Genomic DNA, 9,638 nt, shown 5'->3' with positions numbered 1-9,638 from the left:
GTTTGACAGGGCGCCAAACACGCAGAGTGAGCTGCTGACGCCGTGAGTAATCCTACCACATTCGCGCAACTATTCGTCAGATGGCGCTAGGGGTCGGAAAGACAGGGCGCCGCCTAGCACTTGCAACGTGCCCATGTGGGCGAACTGTCGATCGCCGCGCGTCAAACGCCGTGTGCACATAAATGGAAGGCAAGCCACGATGCTGAGCCTCGGAAGATGATGAGGCACCAGGGGGCACGCATACGCACGTATTGTTGCAAAACGCGGCACGACACCTTTTACTAATGAATCCCGGCACGTAGAACAGACACGCACTTCACCGAACTCCGAGGGCACGCACTGCTTCACCGTAGCCAAGGCGATCATGCGTTGATCCACGTTCCGCAGTGCAGTAATGGTTGTGAGGTCACCCGAAAACCACAAGCGGTCACAAACAACACAGACCACACAAAGTTGGTTCGCCACAAACTCTCTCAGAAACCTGGCCGTTGCTCCGGTGAAACGCTCCAAATTGGCGGGATCGGGGCCACAGGGACGGTTCGCATTTCTTTTCGCCTCGCAGTCCTGGCGGGCAGCACGCTTACGGGACCGCCATTGTGAGAGAGCGCAAGGAAAAGAAAGGAGATGCGGAAGCGCTTGGAACGTCGACAAAGAGAGGGCGGTGCGAACGTAGAGATGGCCGACTTGTGTCCAAGTGTAGTATCTCTTCTTATCAGCCTAATACATGATATGGGTTGTATTTGGACCTAAGATATTAAACTTATTTTCGCAAGTTGGTGAAGTGTTTAATGCCTGCTTCACCTCCTCTGTGGGTTGGCCCGGCATTGCACTGTCTTCAGGATCAGTGCCCGTATGAGGAGAAATTATTGAGCTACACGGCTAGCTACACGGATACACAGCCTAGCCATATACAGCTTCGCTGTAAAGGTGCCTCGATCTTGGCAAAAAAAGCTTTGCTTTAAAACAAATTTTGAGAAATTATTGCTATCATGTATATGTTATGCAACTATGAATTTCTGTTTACTCATCTTATTGCTCATCGTAGTTTTGGTATGCCTATGGGGAGCCAGCGCTTGCCAAGAGGTGCCACGGAAGTTTAAGTGTGTAACAAAATGCGCTCGCTCCGTCCAACAGGAAGGCTACATAAGTAACTGGACATATTGAACTATAACAGATAAGGGCTTAATAATGCCTGCTAACGCCCAACGCGTTCAATCCAGCACTGTCCTTGCTCACAGGCTTTCCGTGAAGCGCGTGGGCTCCTACGTCTTAGGACGCGGATTCCCAATCAGGTCGAAAACCGGACACGCGTACCTCATTATTAGCGGTGAATGCATTGAAACCACATTTTATCGGCGGCTGAAATCTGTTTCCTCCGTCCTCGATGATTTATGTTCTACGACTGATTGATTTTCGCACGGCGAATTTTAGTGCATCAGAAACTTACGAACCATGTAGCCATCAAATAAAAGCACTACTTGCGGTTCCCACACACACGCGCAGTATTTACACATTTCCGGCTTTATACTCCGGAATAGAATAAAGGTAAGTTCTTTCGTGGTGCCCACGGGTCTCTTTATTGAGGGTAGCCAACCGGAGATAATCTCTGGTTAACCTCCCTGTCTTTCCTTTGCCTCTCCCTCTCTCTCTCTCTATCTCTAGTTTGTAACTTGGCCAGTTTGCTTGCTTGCTTGCTTTCATTCTAAACTTTTATGGTAGCTTCAGAAGGCATACAAACTGACAACGAGACCTCGTGGTTAAATCACTTGGGATACTTCACCGGCATCAAAAGATCAAAAAACAAGGGCGATTCCTCATCTTAGGCATATTACCTTTGCTTTCGAGACTCCAACGCACGTCTTCACAGATAGCAAGAGAATGTTACTGTCGCCGAGTCACCGTAGGCACGGGTCGTAAAATATCCTACAACGGCATAGGCACACTGAACGAAGTGTGCTAACGAAAACTCAGAAGTAGGCCACTTATAGTTACTTCCCCATACAGATTGTCCTTCGGCACAAAGAAACTAACTGCTTTTGCATCTCTTGCTCGAAAACATCCCGCAGCGGTTTCGACTCGCCTGCAAGTATGTATAAAGACTTCTTTGCGCACCGTGCAAATTTCGGTCTGCGAGGTACCGAAAGGCCGGCACATAGATTGTGGCGGCTGTGAACTGTGAGCAAACGGGAATTCATTTTAAACAAGGGCGAGAGCTATACACGTGATGAAAACGACCACTGGTGCCCCACGCGGGCTGTTGTCTTTTTCACCGGAAACAGTGAAACAGAGACAGATGCTGGCTATATTGAGAAGCTTATAGCTCAACTTACGTGAACTTCACCCAGGTATGTCGTTAAGTCTTTATGTGGTGTGCTGTGTCGTTATATATGCGTAGTTTCAGCCGTCCACTTGTTAGCAAAACTGTGAAACTCCGTGCATGTTCAAAAACATTATCGGGCGATTTTATTTCCGCATGAAACTCTACTTGCTTACACGTCTGAACCCACGTTCTCATGCTATCTTTTTTTTTTTACTTCCGGAACTGGGGTGTGCGTGTTCAATGCTCTTTGATTGAGTTCGGCATTTGCTAAAAGCAATTTGTAATTTCATCCTGTTTTCCGCGGGACGAGGAATAGCCGGTGCCTCCAAAAGGAGTCAACAGCTCATTTATGCCATTAAGAAGATTAAGCGGGCATTTTAGCCTGGCTAATCACCTGGCTTGCTACCTCAGGTGCTCGGTGATAATTAATGAATGCACAACGATTATACAAATATCACAAACAAACATCGTGTTTGTGCGCTAGTGGAAATAAGGTAGACAAGTGCAGTGGGCCTCAGTAGTGGGTGCAATCAACATTCGCTCACTAGTATTATGAGCCCCGGCAGCAACGACGCATGCGGCTTCATTACATTATTCAGCTCAGTGATTGCGCAGTCAGCTTTTCCGGAGTTAATTCATTTATGAATCATCGCGTATTCGAACGGACGCTGCCGCTCGGAGCCGCGATACAAGCCTGGTCCAAACGCACACACGCGCATAGGGGAGCGGCGCATAACTACACAATTAAGCGCGTCAGAACGCATGCGTTGTTGCAGTGTCGTCCTTTGACGAATTAGTCACCACGATACATCCTCTTCCAGCCACCTGGGATGTCTCTGTAGGGCCATTTTCACGTCACAAGGTGTACACCATGTTATATACCGCGGACGATGCTCGCTGAGTCCGGCAGCGCCCCCCTGTGAGACCGGTAGGCGAGACATACCGAGCCTTCCCCCCCCCCCCTCCAGGGATAGGAAACAGCTCCCCCCCCACCCCCCGTGTCTTTCACAGAGGCACAGTGGTGCGATATATTGTCGGACAGATGCTTATAGGAACCGTGAAAACGAAGACCAATAGCCTCCTGACACGCCTTGTACATTATATTGCGCCTTACCTTCAGTCCTTCGCAAACGTATGAAGCATTACGCGACACAAATAAAATCTAGGGTGCCGCATCAACGTGGCAACCCACCGCACAATGGTGCATTTTTATCTCCGTGTTTAGCCAAAGATAAGCAGTTTTTACCATATGAAACATAAAGAAATGCTTTCCTCTTTCCACATACTTGTAGATAGTTTCATCAGTGCATGCAAAAATGGGGCGGTTGGTTTTACGTTTGTAACCTACCAGCCAGTAACATACGGAGAATATGTGCCTGAGCTGTCCTCGTGTCTTAGGAGGATAACGTATCTTTCGAAGCGAAATCCAACTCTGACGCCCTCAAGCTTATCACGTATCGCAAACAAACAAACAAACAAACAAAAAGGTTATTAAATGTAAGTTTCTGCGCAAATCTCGTATACCTGTGTGCGAGCTTGCTTTCATGGAGACCAGCAACACCTGCCTCCATGACCGAAGACAAAGTTATGTAAGTTAGTTATGCAAGGTTTTATGGCGCAAAAGCAGGGAAGGCTGCGATGCGCGACAAAGCGATGAATGTGCACACGTTGTTGCCAGCGGAAGGAGGGCGAATGCCGTGCGCCACGAATAACACGAGTTTACGATGACAGCGTTCCTAGCGGCGCTCCTAAAGGCATTTCATCCTTTCACTCGCTTTCACGGTGCACAAAGCAGGGATGCGCTGTAGTTGGCTGCCCCGTTTACCGCTACCCGCAGCGCAGGGGAAACAACGCTATACGGGGACTCCATCGAGCTACCTTGTTTATCAGGTTGGAGGCGCATCACTAATAACTCTACCCACGACGCAGCTATATAAGTAGCGAGGCACCCATAAATATTAACGTCAGTGCCACGCCACGGCGCAGTACAGGGGGATGCTATATATAGACAGAAGACGGCTTCCGGCGTGAGCTGACTGATTTAGACACCTTTAAGGCTTGCTACTTACCACGGAAGCGAGGGGAATAGCGCATGCGCGGGCACGATTTCTCGGCTGGGTCAGATATATGGCGTCTTTGCGGAATCACCATCCCATAGTTACGGGCTCCGGAACCTCTTCCGAATTCCCGTTGTCTCGGAACGCATGTTATACGGATAGATATGGAGCATACGCCTGTGAATCATCTCCTTGGCTTGCGGTGTACGACACTAGACGAATGTTTGCACTGAAGTGGTTGTGCGTCTCGACGTGATCAGACTCTCCGCGCTACTTTTCTAGAGTTAACTTGGGTTCAGGTTCACGTTTGTAGCGTTGATACTATTTCTGCAATTTACCCTTCTGTAGTTGCGTGACCTTCAATGACCGGCCCTATAATGTGTGTGATCCGTACTGTGTGTTCTACTTTATTCTTTTAGATTTGTCCTGTTGCTCTTTCTTTTCTTTTTCCTTCCTTCCTTCCTATCTTCCATTTCTGTGTCGCTGTCACCTCGCTTCTGAAGAGTAGGCAGGCGTTGTGCCCCTTCCGGTGACAGTTGCCAGCCTGCTCCTCACTTTCCTTTTCCTGTTAAGTGTTCATGTGTTCAAAACGAAATAATAAAATCGGTTACTCGGCTTGAATAGCTGGATCTTTCTTACTTCATTGAAGCAGCGTTCTTTAAGACCCTATCTGCTGCTTGAATGCGTGAATAGAACTGTCATTACATCTTCGTGCCCAGTAATGTTGTCATTTGATCTAAAAGGAGTTTGCCCTTAGCGACTGCGCTTCTGTGCCCTTGACACAGATTTTTGCTTTCTCGGATCATGGGCTACCTGTTCTACGCGCTGCGACCCATCTTTCAAACAAGTCTGATAACATACTTTCTTTCTTTTAAGCACCCACTGCAATTATTCTTAATTTCCGTTTTCGGTAGGTGCCTTGTACCGTGCTATTCTGTACAGAAATCCATATATAGAGGTCCAGCCAGCTTCAGTCCAGGGCCCATCCATCGTTTCGTTGCACTCGCAGACGCCGCTCCAACTTATAAGAGCGTTACAGTTGATATGTATTCACGAACGTTCACGAGCGAGCTAAGGCTAACCTTTCGGCATCCCGACTGGGCATTGAATGCTTGGTAAGTTTTAACTGAAACTCTCTTTACAACCATTTATAAGAGAGGATGCGTGTGAGGCTACATGTTATATTACTACCGTTAACCACGCCCAACAAAATATACAAAGGTGTTAACCTGAATATTTCCGTTGTTCGTGATGCGATACACCAAAAGGACAGGTAGGCCGGGATGCATGCAAGCAGTGTTCACCGTAGGCACGATGGCGCAACAATAAACGTAAACTGCGCAATATCATTATGAATTCCATGTTTATTGTGCGCCAAACAGGCCGTTCTGGTTCGCTCTCGGAGCGTACGCTCCGACGAGTGCGAGCAGTGGGCTGTATATTGTCATTACAGTCATAGTAGGTTTCTGTGGAGGCAGACTCTTGATCAAGTAGCAACGATCAACGGGCTCTCTCTCTAACCAGTTGGTCTGGAAGCCCATTCCGCTAATTGACCCAATGGGCAGGAAAACGGCGGGAAAACGTCGGCCGTGCGTCTTCGGACATTGCGAGACCGGAAGGCTGCAGCTTCGATTTCCTGGCGCAAACGATGCCCGGGAAGTGAAACGCGCGTGTCGAGGCTGCAGAGCGGCTGTAGAATCTATTGCTGCGCATGCGCAGTGGCCAGCCCCTCTGACGGCGATGCAATACGCAGTACAGCCACATCTGATGCGGCAGGTTTGTGTAAGTCACTGCATTAAGCCAAACTTTAGCGCATCAGTATTATAAGCCCTCCCTTCTCTATTGACGAGTGCCTGAGAAAAAAAATGTATTGTTATTAACTAACAATACTAATCATCGTCCTAACCCAGAGCAGGAGCACATGTATACGAGCGAGATTTTTGTGGTTAGAATGAAAACGCATGCAGCAAACCTTGTTAACGAACGGGCACTATATATTCTGAGAGGGGGGGGGGGGGGGGGGTGGAGTCATCTTCGTGCTGTTTCTGCTGTTTTCAGCGGATTGTTATAGTCGATTTCAGTTGATGTCGTTTTTCTCCTTTACACACTTCGGTGGTATATTGGATACAGCGTTCTGCTTCTGAGCACAATGTGGATGGTTCCAGATTCCCGGACACGACAGCCACTTCATTGTCGGTGCAATGCCAAAATATATGGGTCCACAGATGCAGATGCCCATTAGAGTATTCCATGTAGTTAAACTGTAGCCCACCGCCTTCAAGTTACCGCATAGCCTCCCTCTTAAACCCGCCCCCCTTCCCCCTAGGCCCCATCATCTGTGCAACTTAAAAGCTTCAAAACGCTTTAAATTATTTCCATAACTTCATTTCGCAAAAAAAAAAGAAATAGTGAAATGATCATGGAGATTTCAACAGTTCAAGAGAATCGCCTCAGTCAAAAGGAAGAGCATTTCTGCGACGACTAGATATTTCGGCAGAAAATAAGAACTTGCAATTTCCTCCTTGCGCGGAAAGAAATCAAGGCATCTGAACGAAGTTAGTCTTTAATATAGCGTAAAAGCTCGATTGTTGGGTGAGCGCAATCTGTCAGCCTAAGCTGCTTCAAGTTGTTTACACATAAAAAGGCTGAGTCATAAAATATACAAAATTGCGAACTGCAAGGACAGAACGGCGGGCAAGTCCGGAAGAACAGGACGTACAGTACGACCTGGTTTTAAAGGAATCGGCCGAGTCGAAATTGGCTTGTCTTTTCGGATTTCAGGACAAATCCTTTCTGATTGCGCGCGCGTTGCTCACAAAGCGGCCTTGTAGAGACGTCTTGGTCTGGTTTGTTCGGGAATTAGAAATATGTAATAACAATAACAGAGGAATTAAAAATAAGAAACGGTGCAGAGAGCCGTCCTTCGTTCAAATTTGGAACTAGGATAAAAGTCGGTTCGCGGCCGTAGAACGAAATACTGGGAGCAGAAGGGAGTTTCCTTAGCAATTGAATAGTCTGAGGATTAAACTCTTAACTTGGAAGCAACACTCGCCAGAAAAAGAGAATCTGGGCTTACTGCGCAAAACAATCTCGGTAGCCTCACAACCAGCCTATCCATCCATGTTGCGCAACATGACATAAGAAGCTTAACATAAAAAAGCAACGCACATGTACTTTCCTATAAAAAAGCATACCATTTCAGTATAGTTACTATATTAATTGGATGGAACTGGTCGCGGTATCCGAATTTAAATATTCGGGAGAGTATTTTACTACTGATTTATCTTAGACATGCCCAATTGATCACATTACTATCAAAGCTCTCTTGCTCTAGGTTTTATGAAAGAAAGCACAAAACAATTTCAAATCAAAGCAAATGTTCTACTCTATGTTTCCAGTGTCCGATCAATACTTGAATATGCCAGCACGATTCGGGATCCTCGGACCCGAAGGAACATAGACAAACAGCAAAGAATGCAGAGTAAGGCTGTGCAGTTTGTAATTAAAGATTACACAAGAAATTTTAGTGTAACAGAGGCCAAAAAACGAAAATTAGATTCGAAATGCTGCAAAAAACGACGCATAATTCATAGCATAAAATTGTTCCATGGTATTTTTCATTCAATAACAGGTATCGATCGCGTGAAATATGCCTGCCTACGTGTCTATGAGAGTTTATCACGAATTCAAAGTGAAAGGAACTTTATTCCCCAATACAAAACGAGTCTGGAATTGGTTACCAAGTGATACAGTCAAAATGATTTTGAATGATATGTTCGTATACAGTCGCTTCGTGACGTAATAGTACAGACATGAACATGTTGTGGTATTTTATCCTATGTTGTCTGTATTATGTTTCTCTTTTCTTTTATCTAATTCCTCCCCTCCCCCATCCCGCTCTAATGACTATTGAAGGCACTGTAGGTGCTTTGGCCGATAAATAAATAAATAAATAAATAAATAAATAAATAAATAAATAAATAAATAAATAAATAAGATTGCATTGTCATGCGTTCTGTTTTATTTATCCTGTCTGTTTATGAATATCTTTCGCTACATATTTATTCAGTTCCACCAGCGGGCTTTAATTTGCACACGCAATAATCAAACAAACGCCGGTCTACCGGCCCAGATAGGTACGTATACGCGGCATGCCTTTTTGTATAACATATTTCTTCACTAAAGCAAAACTCGATAAATTGTTTGCTTGGTCTATAAAAACAATTTGTGTATATGCTAGGGTATGAAAGTTTGACAGGACCACACTTTTTGGCTGTTGATGAACTATGAAGGGATCCCGAAGATCATTAGTCACAACCACGCATTCAAAAGTTTTCGTTGGTAATGAACGGTCACTCGTCGTGTAATTTTCTAATCTGACCATTTTTCGTATATTCGCATCGTTTAACAATGACAAAATTATTTTTCATTTTTCTTTTTAAACATGCAGCCTCATTCAGCCTGTGTTACTATTTTTTCCCATGAAAGCCGATATTTTAGTGCTGGTGTTGCCATGGTGTCTATTACTGGTGTGCCTTTCGTTGTGGCAATCTAGCGGCAAGGTAACGCTGCCTAAGTGGCAACTGATGTGAATACACACACCACTCGTGACATTCAAAACAAGTGGTCGTCGTGTCTGGCACACCTTTCCCAAGTCTGGACTTGCTCACTGACCGCCCTCGGCCAGTGAATGCGATCTTTTTCTCTGTAATAATTTGCTGTCACATGAAAATATGCCGTCGACAAAGCGACGGTCACGTGAATGTCCATGATTGGGATTCATGTTTCAAGATACGGCCCTAATAGTAACGCCGACAGGGCATCAACATATTTCGCCTGTGCCATGAGGTACATAATATGCTTGAAAAGTTATAAAAGAAATAGGAGGAACTGAATGCGGTTCAAAGTAAAATGACCAAGCAAAATGACCAAGCAAAATGTAACGAGAGCTTTGACAGACAATGCAACAAAAACAAGTTTAAGGGAGAGAATGCGTCTGGCATTCAGTTGTGTCCATATATAGATTTTAGATAGACTAAATTATACGTGAAATGGAGTAACGGCAGATAGTACACAACGCATGGAATGCACGGACGAAGCGCTGACTTTTCACCAATTCTTATTGAACACAAGGCAATACATATTGTCTCTTTTTCTCCCATTCTGGCGCCTTTATGTAATGCCTTGCGTGCAATAAAATTTGGTTAGAGCCCGCGCATCATCCGTTCATTCCATTTGTACTGTCCTACCTACTGTAGTTA

The 9,638-nt window shown here is 45.5% G+C and overlaps 1 pseudogene; it reads left to right on the top strand.

Annotated features, from left to right (window-relative positions):
* The first annotated feature begins 675 nt into the window (after positions 1-675).
* Positions 676-855, top strand: LOC126523097 (U2 spliceosomal RNA; annotated as a pseudogene).
* The last annotated feature ends 8,783 nt before the right edge of the window (positions 856-9,638 follow it).

This window comes from Dermacentor andersoni, chromosome 6 (genome assembly GCF_023375885.2).
Source record: "Dermacentor andersoni chromosome 6, qqDerAnde1_hic_scaffold, whole genome shotgun sequence".
Taxonomy (NCBI): Eukaryota; Metazoa; Arthropoda; class Arachnida; order Ixodida; family Ixodidae; genus Dermacentor; species Dermacentor andersoni.
Note: the sequence above shows the minus strand (reverse complement) of the source record. Positions and strands in the feature narration are given on the sequence as shown.